Consider the following 14,160-nt stretch of genomic DNA (forward strand, 5'->3'; position numbering starts at 1 on the left):
TTTTATTCAAATTGTATACTTTCATTGCTCCTATATGACCAGTTCGTATATTAATTTTTACGTTTGTAACTGCCACAGTACCCAGAAGACTATAGTGTGATAGTTTCATATCGGTACTTGAATACATAGACCTTCGCGAGCAAAAACGCAAAATACCGGTAAAGGAAGACTACAGGTCTGCCTGTGATTACTGCATAATTATATAAATGCATAAATGCACTTTCCCCCCCCCCCCCAAGGCTTTCCTTATTGAGTCAAACTTTACCACATTCCATGCCATACTCGTATCAAAGTTGTCTATGCATTAAATTGATTTATATTCGGCAACCATTGCTGCAATTGAAATGTGTTGTCTTGTCACTGCAAAGCAGAAATAAATCGTTCAGTACAAGCACAAATATAAACATTCTACCTATATTCCTTACACCATAGTACGCAATACAGAAAACACCAGTAGTTTCAAACTGAGTGTATAATTGTTGTTGTCGTCCGCGATTTCGTTACGCACAACTGATAGCGTACAAAAACTGGGGAGGGGTGAGAGGGATAGAAAGAAGGTCTGGACCTATAACCAGGTTTTGGTATCCCGAGGTGCCGCATTTCATTACATTCATTAAGATCCTCCACCTGGTCACGTAATTTCTTTACATAAAAATATATTTAACGTTGTTAAAAGGTGGGTGATTTATTAAATGGTGGGTGATTTAATTTAATTAATGTCATATGTATGCCCACTCTAATAGACACTGCCGACAGCCTTAAGGCTTTTGTAGAAGTAAATAATTTAAGCGTAGGTCGGACGCAATACGCCACCCAACGTTTGACCACGCTCGACGGTGCTTAAACTCGGGGTTGTACCCACCGAAATTAACAGGAACGAAAGTATAACATTTGAATAAAATATGGGTATATTAGTTTAGGTTATTCATTATCATGTGAGAAAAGGAACGTTATTTTAAGGATTTCAAAAATTATAGTACGAAAAGAAGCAAAGTATAGCGCCGGTCCCGTTCAACAGCTAAGCAGACAGGCAGCGCGGGGAGAAGAGAAACGTGTGACGGCAAACCAATAGGCGGGAGGAGGTTTGGCAGGAGGCAAGGACTGTGCCGGTTTAGCATTGGCCAGTAGGTATTCATCGCTGATCGCGCGGAACTTGAAAGATCGCAAATTTTAGGCCCTTAGTTATCGCCGTAATGAATGTCGGCACCCTAAATTGATGCTGACATCTTAAATACGTGTGCCTCAATGTGTTATCCAAGTTTCATCGCGATCGGAGACTTAACCTTTGCCGATGTTCCCTCGCGAGTACACAAAAGCTGGGACAATTCACGTCCCTTTGCATCTGCGAATAGACAGGCACGCAGTTTCTAAAAATCCTTTCGGCCATTCATTGTAGGTTCCTTTTGCACGGAGTCGAAAACAGTTATAGACTGAAATGCAGAATCCCTCTATGTAGTTCGTAACAACATTTTAAAAAAAATTGACGATTTTCTTCTTTTCGGAGACATACTTAGTACGCGTTCAATCCGAATCCGCGGTGAATAGGACCGCGTTTAGTGGGCTTCCAAGTAGTTTCACTATTGGCCTGACTAAAACTTAAAGAGAAAATATCCACACAGATTTTTTAATGTGAATTCCAACGTCTCAGGAAAGAATTTTCTTGCTGATGGACAACTTAACAACGAACAAAACACAAAACATACGAAGCAATCCCTGCTCAGCCCGACGAATACCCACCCCCGGCTGTTTTTCTTCGTTTTCTAGACTGGACCGCTATCTCGCCGTCAGATATCTCGTGAACTGCTCTCACGTACGTTGAGTGGAGCTCAAACTAGTTCTCAGATCCAGGTAAAAGCCCTTACCCCAGCCGGGAACCTGTAAAGGCGGCAGCGCGCTAGCGCTCAAACGCAGGGCGGGTAAACAACATTACAAGTTCCAGTTCATATAAAAGTCGCGCAAAATGAACTTCTTTCTTTTGCCGACTTGGCAATGGCGTGTGTTAATCCACAGAAGTCTAGAATAACACAGATACTGAACTGCCCACCGCTTCTCGAACTGCAGTGTAGGAAAATCGAAATACGACACAAAGAAGTGCTACGATCAGAACAAACATGTCATTTCGAACAGAACAGAATCACTGAATTTGAACAGATATGTCATGAAGAGTGAACACCCTTATGCCACACACCTTATAAAATGGAGAGATTGTGATTAGGTTTTCCACAATGTTTATTTTCAGCTCATTCCCATTTACAGTAGCATCAGTCTAACGTACAGACTGCGAACAATTCTCAGAAAAATTAGCTTGATTGAATATTGGATATTCAGTTGAATATTTGCAACAATTCTTCAAATTACAGCCACTATATTCCTTTTCCTCAACAACTTCGAATATTTAAGCCACTTGCTACGTCTTCCATTTGCTGATCTTTCTTCTGTACTTCTCTTGAGTTACCTTCTTAATTTGATATAATTTAATCCAATACCGTATCTTCAACACACCTACCCTACGGCGCAAAAGACCTGAAGAGCCTTGACCTACCAAGCAACCGTTGCTCAGCCTGAAGGCCTGCAGATTACGAGGTGACGCGTGGCCAGCATAACGAATCCTTTCGGCCGTTACTCTTTCTAAACCGGAGCTGCTATCTCACAGTCAGATAGCTCATCGATTGTTGTCACGTAGGCTGAATGAACCTCGAACCAGGCCCGAGATCCAGGTAAAATCGCACACATCGGGGCGAATCGAACCCGGGCAAAGAGGCAAGCTTGCTATCCCTAGAACATAGGGCCCGCAACAATAACAACAATAATAGCATATGTTGCCATTAATGCTTTCACGGCCCGTCGGTAGTCCAGTTCCCGGTCCCTTCACTATTGTTATTTCGTCTCGGTGTTTTTTTTAATTCGCACGTTCCTCATCGCCAGATGCTTCATTCCAGGCTTGTGTAATTGTCACACACCTGTCAATGCCATGCGTTACGTACACATGCTATGTGAACTTCTTAGACTGATTCTGATGGTTCTGTCAGCTTTCGCTTCGAACGCTAGCGCTGTGCCACGTCCTGGGAGCCATCTGTTGGCGAATGAACGTACCATTTCAACTTCTATTATAACGTCTAAATTTAAAGAGCCATTGTTTAAGAAGCCTTTCTCATGGACAGTCCAGTCCAGATTTCTTCTCATGACGCAGAGCACAGTTCTCTGCGAAACGTGAAGAATTTCTCCTTCTTTTCTTGATACGGCATAAGCCCAAAAGTATCATGTCAATAATATTATAATAGCTACCCATAAACATGTGGAAAATTTTACACGGCCCCTATCATTACTAACGTTGAATGTAACTGTAGTTTAGGCGGAATCAAAAACCCTGACGCCTCGGTAGGGCTGGTAAGGAGCTGAAATGCCACATCTACCCCCACATTGTGCTCTTATAGACTACTTTCGACTGCAATCTAAATACGGTACCCCATACTACCTCCTAAGCCCTGCATACGGTATTTTAAATAACCACAAATCAAATGATTTAAAAATGTGTCGATTTTACATTTTAGAGGCGTCCCTGAGAATATCTTCTCAACTTTCCTTCAGTAAAATCACATTCCGAATGATGGACAACGTGTGAAGTTTTGTTCAAATGGTTAAACCTCTTCACTAACAAATGTCAGTAATGGACATATATTGTTCACTCTCCTAATTACTATAGCTGGTTGGCATCTCTCCGAACCGGCGACACTAACACAAGTAATTGATTTCTAGGAAACGCACGATAAGACAGGCTATTACGGTACGGTACTCGGCAACCCTTCCTTTCCCAAACTTGGTAGGAGTGATGTAATCTATTTGTGTCTGTACTCCGCGGGGAGCCTTTCACAGGCATGAGGGCATGAGGAGACACACCCTCCATTATTTAACCTAACGATTTAACCCCACAAAGTTGTGCACTCTACTAGTAGTAACGGCAACTCACAACTTTCCTCGTATAATCATGGATGGATTCATACTAAGAAATATGCGGAAGAAGTCTTAAATAAAACATCTCCCGAATTAGAATCTGAGTTCTACAGCAACGAGTTGATTAAACAATTTTTTAGTCAAGCAGGTTGTAGATAGGACTAATAATCCTACAGATATTTAGAAATTAGTCGTAAAGTAATAATTGCGAAAATTTTTGTTACATTTCTCGCAGGTAAAAGGGAATGAAACAGCCATATAACACTTCCTCATTTTCACGAACTATCAGGGACATCGTCAACTTCCTTCAGACAGTGTTAATTCCACTACGGGACATCCCTGCTGATAGGTTTAGCTCCGCCACACTCAAATAACCATGCTTCCTCCTATTTTCCACCGTTGGGACTGACTGCGAAATCTTCATTTTAATTTTTAAAACTCATGTTAAAATTTTAAATGTGGAAACATTTGCCGGCGGAACTTTCACCCATTTACAACCAGCAACAGTTAATTAGTACTGTAACCAGACGGCCAGCAGAAACTAAAGGAAATACACGCACGTGCGTCCTCTGATCCATTGTGAAATAATCTCCAAATACACTCAGGAATGTCCACATATTCATTAAAAAATAATCGGTATGATTTAGTATGACAAAGATTTATGTACTGAGATTCCGTAGTCGGTATTCCACCTTAATCATTTGTACGCATGAGATCCACTGGCGAAGGTAGCACTCCAAGAACAGAGATTCTGTGCTCGAGTTAACACATTCTTGTCGGTTATTTACTGTGTTTGTTTTATGTCGCACGGAATCAGACAGATCACACGGCTACGAAGGGATAGGTCAGAAAGTGATAGGGTGGGAAGGACGCCGACATGGCCTAAATTAAGGAACAACCAACCTGGTAAGAAAATGGGAAACCACAAAACACCATATTTAGGGCTGTCGACAGTGTATCCTGATTACAAACCAACAGCTACACGTATCGAAACGCGTAGCCAACTCGCCCGATTGGAAATTATATTTATTTATAACTTTATTCCACATACTTATTCAAAACAGTTAATATTACCAGAGAAATTGAAATTTTCTGTTTTGACGGCCTTAATATTTCTGAGCTACTTGCTTTACGTCGCAACGACACAGACAGGTCTTATGGCGACTATGGAATAGGGAAGATATAGGAGAGGAAAGGAAGTGGACCGTGGCCTTAAGGTACAGCCCCAGCATATGCCTGGTGTGAAAATGAAAAACCACGGAAAACCATCTTCAAGGCTGCTGACAGTGAAGTTCGAACCATCTTCCGGATGCAAGCTCACAGCTGCGCGTCCCTAACTCGCCCGGTGCTGAGCTGTAGGCCTGTCACACAACCCGGGTATCCCTGAAGTTCAACAAATTCTGCAATCTCTCTTTCCCGTGATGAAAAAACAGATAAAAATTGAACAGAATCTATTTTCGACTTTTCTGTACCTAATCCAAGACAAAGAAACGCATGAATAAGCGAATTAGAAATATACGGACAAAATGATGAAGTCAGTCACGACTGCATTAAACGGAAATAGGTCTGGTACCACACCAGGTTCCACTGCACAGAAAGGACTCACAAGGAGCGAGACGGGTAAACGCGCGCTGTCAGCGTAGGTCATGCATGAACATGGAACAGAACCACTCACCAGTTAGAACTTACATCACATGGTAAAGACAAGCTGCTGTTGCGACCTACAAGGCCTAGTGAATGGAAACACGTCCAGCAATTGATGTTCCCTCGCGTCTCGACTACCTGCAAGGAATGCTACGAAAACAAAAGATGCAGCGGCAAGCACCACGCGCTACAGAATTACTGTTGAACAATAAGGCGCACGTCGTTACGCTAAACAGCAATGTTGTAGGGAGGAAAACTGACCCGCAGCACACGAAAAGCCGTAGATATAGTTTGATGATAATTAGGTAAGTCTAAATAAACACCATGCGCTTTTTTTTTTTTTTTTTTTTTTTGAGCGACTATACATGCATTTCCATGGTCAGTCGCTCTCACTCAAACTGCTGTTCACTTCTACTGAACTATCGTTATGATACGAAGACCTTACGCGCCCACGGTTTCTGTACTTGCGCATTCGCAAAATCATCTCATATCCTGTTCGGTGCAATATTCGGCAGGCGCTCATTTTCAATAATTACAAGAACTTGCTCAAAATAGGCTCGTAAACGTGTACTACACTATACTGGACACGTGTAAATGAAAAAGGTGGGCAACAGCAACAGGTACAGTAATGAAGACTAACAGTGGGAATAGTACAACCTCCACCTGCTAACGCACCATCGCTCCTACCCTATAAAGGGATGTCTACATTTAACACCGCGTGATTTCTGAATTAAAATAATAATAATAGAAAGCAGATATAATACAAGACAGAACAACGTTTAGGAGATAGATACAAAATTTCAAGAGTTTCCAAGAGAAAGAAACGAAGGGACGAAGATCTAGACAGAAGAAAGGAGGAAAACATGCAGTGGATTTACCATGGTCCTAAGATGGCCAAAATAGAGATAATATTAATAATAATGATACCATTCATGGATTCTATAATAAAAAAGGCGACACGGACGGACTTCTTACACTGTATGGGGATATCCAGCGTGTGCAAAAATTTAAATACCTGGGACAAATACTCCCATGCAATGGAGATGAAAAGGAGGGATTAATGGAGAGGGTGAGAAGGATGGTGTTGGCATTCACACTACGTCATGGAACCTATATAAGTGCAAGTCCCTCTCAATTCAGACCAAGTTAAAACATTACTGCACAGTGGTTAGAACAGAGTGCCTTTATGGAGCAGAAACCTTCACGAAGATGGCTGACCCAGTCCTTGAAAAATGAGAAAGAAGATTCTTACGAAAAATCTTAGGCCCAAGAAAGTCGACGAGTGACCCAAACACATTTCGGTTAAGATCGAATTTGGAGCTCTACAAGACAGTAGAAAGAATCACGACTGTGATGAGGAAAAGGAGACTGGCGTTTTATGGGCATATCAAAAGAATGACCCTTGAGAGACTGGCCAAACGGATACTACTTCTGCAGGAAAAGTGGAAAAAAACAACCCGGATGGCTTACACAGGTGCACAGTGACTTGAAAGAAATAGGTATCAAGGAAGATGATATAAAAGTAAGGACATCATTTAGGAAGAAGGTTGCGGGAATGAGGGATGCGTCTGAAGAGCAACATGCGGAAGCCACACATCTCGGTGGAGGAACGAACAAAAAGAAGTCAAAGACTCAAGAATCTTTTGGCGAGAGTGTAAAGATAAAGGTACCAGTCTGCGTGATAGAAGGAAGTAGTTTAAACGTGGCCCACAGGTGGCCGTATCGATACATACATAAAATAATAATAATAATAATAATAATAATAATAATAATAATAATAATAATAATAATAATGAGTCGGCTGGAGCTTAGAAAAGCTTGCTTCCTCAGATAAGAAAACAACTCATCGGCAACGAAGTGAACTAAAATTAAATGGGGATAAAACCAAAATAATTAGACTATACAATTGATAAACCGCAAGAAACTTTAACAACTTCCAGGCGGTTGATCACGTAATATGCCTGGGATAATTAATAACAAATGCCGGTAGATGTGCTGAAGATAGGAAGAGGAAAGCTGAATAGCTAAAGTGAGACAGAGTAACTCACTGATATCTGGTAAAACCATGATGATATTCAGCATTCTTGCATGCATCAGAATGCTGGACATCGAAAAGATGGGACAGGAAACACACTCGTGTCCTCGAAATGTACAGTTGGAGGTAGATGCTGAGAATCCAGGGGACTGATAAGAGAACCTACTGAAAGTTCGCTTAAGTACAATAATACACCAGCTCATTGACGAGTACTTAAAAGCACACTTAAGGAAAGATGACCTACAAAAAGTATAATTCAAGCAACAGTTGAAGGACAAAGAAACCGGGGTAGAGCGTAAACAAGGTTCGTAGAACAGTTTTAAATTTCTCGTAAATGTTCCACTTCAGCTGTCAATGAGATAGCAGCAAAAAGGACTTCTTGGCCAGACATAACAGGAACCATTGCTAAGTACTGTAGTCCATGAGATCATAGAGTAAACCAACAGTACAGGAATCAGAATAACAAATTAATTGAGAGACCTAATTATTTAAATTTACTAACGCGTAAACAACCCCTTTCCTGACCGAAATCCGTGAACCCTCCCAGTGGCAATCCTTTTGATTTTACAATGGCCTCAAGCCACCTAGGCATTGAATGAACTAGCTTGGAGGTGAAGGTGAGCTCAATCGTACCCCATTATTCCAAAAGAACCATTTTCAAAGCTGGCTTTGATGAAACATTTCTTGTGCTCAGCCTCTCTTTAATATAAGCCTGCCAACACATGTTCAATCGGATTCGGATCCGGGGATTGTGGGTGTTACAATATATTTCGGTGTGTTGTATACAAATCACAATCGAGTATCAAGGGCCGTATTCTTTGGATTTTTATCCTGCATGTATACATAATTACCCTGAAGTCCCATTTTTTCGGCACTAGATGCAAGATGTTTCTTCAAAAACTCAACATAGCATTTACAGTCCATCTATCCATCTATGAATTCTAAGGAACCGACTCCAGCTGAGCTCATGCAGCCCCCAAAACCATTCAACAACCTCCATCATGCTTCAATGAAGGAAGCAGATTTTTTCTTTGAGTTCTGTGTTCTTTTACCTCCTCATCTTCTTGCCTGAAATTACTTTAATCCGTAAATATAACTCGATCCCAGAATGCTAAATGAGCATGTTTATAGTCTGCAGCATATTGTAGTCTTTTCTTCCTATTTGCTGGGGTAATTAAAGGTTCTCGCCCGACATTTCTACAGTGATACCCATCCGTACATAAAACCTTCTAAATTGTAGAAGAACAGCTATTAATTTTTAAATATTTTCCTACTTTAGACCTCAGTTTGCAGCACTGATTCTAGGATTTCTCATAACTTTGCTGAAGATTTGTCTTTTAGTTCGATCGTCTAGTTACATGGACGTCCACATCTACGTGCATTTCTAAAAGATTTTCTCTCACCATACCTGTCAATAATTCCCTGAAGAATAGATCTTTGTCTCTTCACAAGTTTCGATATTTCCGAGAGCAATTTACAGGAATTATGAGCCCGGATTATAATTCTTCTCTCTTCTTCTGTTGTTCGTTTCATTTTGCGGCCCATCTTACTGATTCGTTGTTGACTTTTAAGAACGACTGATGCACAGCTGACTCGGTACAAGACGTGACCTTTACTGCTTACCTGCGTTGCAAGGGATGTCATCAAGGACTTTGATGTGAAGATAAACCACCTGTACGAATACTTTTCATGCATCCATAATTCGACCTTACTGGATGATACGTTTGTTAAAACAAACATTTCTAAAGTAATATAGTTGTTTCCGGTACGTATTCTTTATTCCGTTCGTAAACTTCCAGATACATGCAAGATGTATACTAAAACTATTTATACACTGTTGATATGCATAAAGAACTCTACAAATTTCTCACCATCAGCGAAAGCTACAGCGGGTGGTCGTCGTGCATCATTGTTAATACAAAGGCTCCAAGTTCTGATGCCGGTGGATCTAAACCTTCGCAATATGCTGAATTTCCTCTTAGGAAATTGTGCAGAATGCACTTTGTTCTAATGATTAGCTTAGCTGTGCCCACATGAATTTCCATGGGTCTGCAACAAATTCTCCATTTCTGAGCTAATACGCCGAAGGCATTTTCTACGACCCTTCTAACATAACGTGAGATGCTCTACACAGACAATGGTTGTAATTTTCTTTGCCCTTGTCTCCTTTTGCTCGCCTGTATGGAAACAGGTCTCATTAAATAATTTTTCAAAGGAAACACTTCGTCGCCGATTATGATATAAGGCGCAGGCACGTTCTGTCCAGGAAGATTTTTGTCTTTCGGAACACCAAGAGAACCCGCTTCTAACCGTTGTCCCTTTACAGTTAACAGAGTTCTGGAAAATACCGCCATCACTGTTTTTTGGTACCCTCCGATATCCGCACATAGGAACTTGTAATCTGGACCAACAGCTGATAGAAGTACAATAGAGAATCTCTTCAGGTAACACAAATAATTTGATCCACTGTTCCTCGGACATTTTATAGTAACGTGCTTCCCATCGATACTACCAATACAGTTTGAGAATGGCCACACTCTGTAATATCGTTGAGCTGATTCTATCCACGTTTCGGTAGATGAGTCTGGCATGTATATTCCTTGTATTCTGTCACAAAATAATAGCTTGGCAAACATTTCGCACAATAGCACCAACTGTTGTGAATCCGACCAATTGTAGAATAGGAATCTCCAGTAGCCAGAAATCTGAAAGAAAAATACATAGAGTGGGTGGAGTCTCGCAATTCCGAGCGTTACTTCGCAGCGACTGCGGGATTGTAGGTTTCCCTTCCGCGCCCCGCGTTGGTGTGTCCAGACATTAAAAGTAGGGAAGATCACAACATTAAGATAAGGTTGGAATTCATGAGGACAAATTAGGGCAAATATTCTCTTATAGGGAGAGGAATTAGGGACTGGAATAATCGACCACGGGAGATGTTCGGTATATTGCGAACCTCTTTAAAAGCCATTGAATAAAAGACGAGGTAAACAACTGATAGGCATTCTGCAACTTGGACGGAAGTCCTAAACGCAGATCAGTTGTGAGTGATTTGATAAAAATTTCGCTTCACGTTTATCAAGGCTCAATATGTTGCAGGTTTACCCATCAATCCATCCTGGGAGGAAAGAGACGTTCTTGAGTAACTAGTACGTTAAATTAAAGCCGAACTTCTACGAGGAACAGATAACTATAAATTTTCATTATTCTAAAACCGGCAGGGTAGCAAGAATATCTGCATTAAATGAATCATACACAGACATGGAATGGTTTAAAATTGGCAAATCATCCTCAACTGTTAGAGTTACGCCTTCACCTTTGAGAACCTAAATTAATATTTCTCATGAAGCAAACCTTTTCTTTGGTGGAATCTACTTCTCCTTTTGACTCTAGATCATTTAAGAGATTTATGTCACTACAGTGCTATCATTCCTATAACTTAAGATATAATGACACTGCAGTTGTATCATTCTCTTACTTCAGATATTCAAATGAATTCCACTTCCCGTTACCATATCTTAGGGGCTGCCTGGCCGAGGCGGTAAAGGTGTGCTCGGTTCGCCCGGAAGGACGTGGATTTGGATCCCCGTCAGGAAGTCGTAAAAATTAAAAAAAACGAGATTTCCACTTCCGGAGGTGCATATGGCCCTGAGGTTCACTCAGCCTACACCAAAAATGAGTACCAGCTAACCACTCTACCCCATCACGTGCCAAGGTTAACAATGGTGGAAGTCTTTACCTTCCACTCCTCCAAGGGCCTTCATGACCTGTACGGAGGTGACTTTGCTTTGCTTTTGTTATCATATTATCTTAAGATACACTATATAACTTACATTTGCTCCCAGGATAATTTGAACTGTGATTGTATATCCCAATAACCGTGTTTTACCAACTAACTTTCTCTACCAAGTTCCGATGCTTAATAACATTTTCCTATATCGCGAACTGATGTTTAAGCGAACACAGGTGCGACAGAATAAGCAGTCACGTTGCCACAAAGCCAGTACAGGGTCAGTGCCCGAGCGAAGATGCCAGTTCGAACCCAGTAACGCATGCTCTGCGGGAACAGTGCCAACACGCGACATTTCCTACTTCTGCACGAAGTTCTACCTACAAACATTTATCTTCGTTATCGAATCTGTAAGTACGAGGCGGCTTCGAAGGACACATAGAAGAAATAATATTAATAATAATAATAATAATAATAATAATAATAATAATAATAATAATAAATGATACGGAAATATCATGGAACAGAGAGGTGTAAGAAGGTGCGGGGTGAATGGGTGGACAAGGAAATGACCAGAGCATAATTTAAAGCACTATATTCTGAAATGTTATTTCTTTCCTCTTTGGGGGGGGGGTTAAAAATTTGATAGATGGAAAATCTAAATAAGCAACAACAAATAACAGTTACAGGGAATAACAATGAGCTCATCAGCTCTGATAACAACAGTGGACTTTTAAGTCCAAAAATCAGGTACAAGAACTGGATAGAATTATCTACAAGATAATATATAAGGGATTAGTATTAGAGCTCTGAAAGTACACTATTTTACAAGAGCATATTTGCTCCACTCATATCGTCTAGGAGTTTGGGCTTCAAAAGTAAATGCAATCCAGCCTCTCAGAGGCACAAGTTTCTTACAAACTGTCTTTGGACCTACTCACCTAAATATTATTATTATTATTATTATTATTATTATTATTATTATTATTATTATTATTATTGTACCGGGGTACACCTTCTCCGTCCCGTTGAACTGCGCTCTTTCTCGAAGGTCATCTGTGCACTGGAACTTGGGAACTAATGTAATACCTTCAACTGTTAAATGTGCCTACCATCGGGCTATGTGCCCTCTCCGGCGGGATTAGGGACAATTAATTCTTGACGGAATTTCAATTTTCAAAGTTTGTTAACCTTAGTTTTTGGTGATTCAACCAAATGGGCTTCTCTAGGAATGACATGCAAAAATGATCTAAAACTACCTATATTGGTACTGAATACATAGTTTTCGAGGTTGCTGAACTGGACACTCCGGATGGCATTTGAGTCCAAGTTCACCCACCGTCGACATGGGGAGTGAGAACGGAGTGAACAAAAAAATGACAAAAATGACCGAGATTATGGATGTATGCGAGCGCCCATGTGTGTGTGTGTGTGTGTGTGTGTGTTTCAGAAGAGCTCTCAAGCAAACTCTGTAGACATATGTCTTACTAAATAGAAATAGTGTGGGCGTAAGACACCCCTAGCACCCCCTGCGGTTGGGTCAGCAAGTTGAACTGTGACATTGGATGACGTTTAACCCTCTACTGCATACTGTTGCCTTTAGGCAACAAATAACTTTTCACCTGTATAAATGGATAAATATTGTAGACAGAGGTAGTTTTACCGCACACCTTCAACTGTAAAATCAATTAAACACATATCCCAGTGATGCCTTGTTCTTTTTTTTTTTTTACATAACATAAGTCAAAACAGCCCTACAACCAAAGGTACTCCTTCCACCCCGTCAACAGCCACGCGAACCAACCACCGTTTATTTTACGTGGGCCCTCCCCATCACATTACCACAGGCTTCAGGAGTACCTCTGGCTCAACCTCAAAGACATTACCGACCTACGGTTCTGCAAGTTGTACTTGCGCCTTGCAGTACGTACCCATGGCCAGTAGGCAGTAATGTTCGGTCTTTGAATGTTAAAAGCTTAGCGTAAAATCGTGGAAAATCGTATATATATTCAACTATGGCCCAGTTAAGAATTGCTGGTATATCTAAACCACTGAGCGTACGTTGAACATTAAAGCTTTAAATTTTTTCACCAAACGAAAACGAAAAGTTAGTGTTCAGCCTTCGTCGGCATGGGGATCAGAAAAGAATAAAATTAAAATGTCCCAAATGATCGAAATAAGTACTGAATTCAAACATAGGGCTCGCTAGGGGTACGTCATATCTACAAACGCGACGAGTTAATACGTACAATTATCACTTATTATTTCTATTATTGTCAGACTCGTTGGCTGAACGGTCAGCGTACTGGCCTTCGGTTCAGAGGGTCCCGCCTTCGATTCCCGGCCGGGTCGGGGATTTTAACCTTAATTGGTTAATTCCAATGGCACGGGGGCTGGGTGTATGTGTTTTCATCATCATTTCATCCCCATCACGACGCGCAGGTCGCCTACGGGGGTCAAATAGAAAGACCTGCACCTGGCGAGCCAAACCCGTCCTGGGATATCCCGGCACTAAAAGCCATAGGACATTTCATTTTAATTTCTATTATATATTTGATAGGACCAATTACTTCCCAAACAATATGGGCTGCAACAAAGACCAAGTTCCACGTAACACAAAATAATATCAAACCAAAACTTTAAACATACAACAGTAACTGGAAAAATACGTTCGTAAAATCACATGAAAGAAATCTAGAAAAAAATCAATTTACACATAATTAACATGTAACGCAAATCCTAAAAGTAGACAATCAAAAAGAATTCCGGGATGGCGCAATTTCATATCATGACACTTTATCTG

At 40.8% G+C, this 14,160-nt stretch overlaps 1 protein-coding gene across 2 annotated transcripts in view; it reads right to left on the minus strand.

The window, feature by feature from the left end:
• Nucleotides 1-14,160, minus strand: part of pum (pumilio) — a 978,781-nt gene that overhangs the window by 542,885 nt on the left and 421,736 nt on the right. The gene's annotated exons all lie outside the window — the stretch shown is intronic.

Source organism: Anabrus simplex, chromosome 14, assembly GCF_040414725.1.
Source record: "Anabrus simplex isolate iqAnaSimp1 chromosome 14, ASM4041472v1, whole genome shotgun sequence".
Lineage (NCBI taxonomy): Eukaryota > Metazoa > Arthropoda > Insecta > Orthoptera > Tettigoniidae > Anabrus > Anabrus simplex.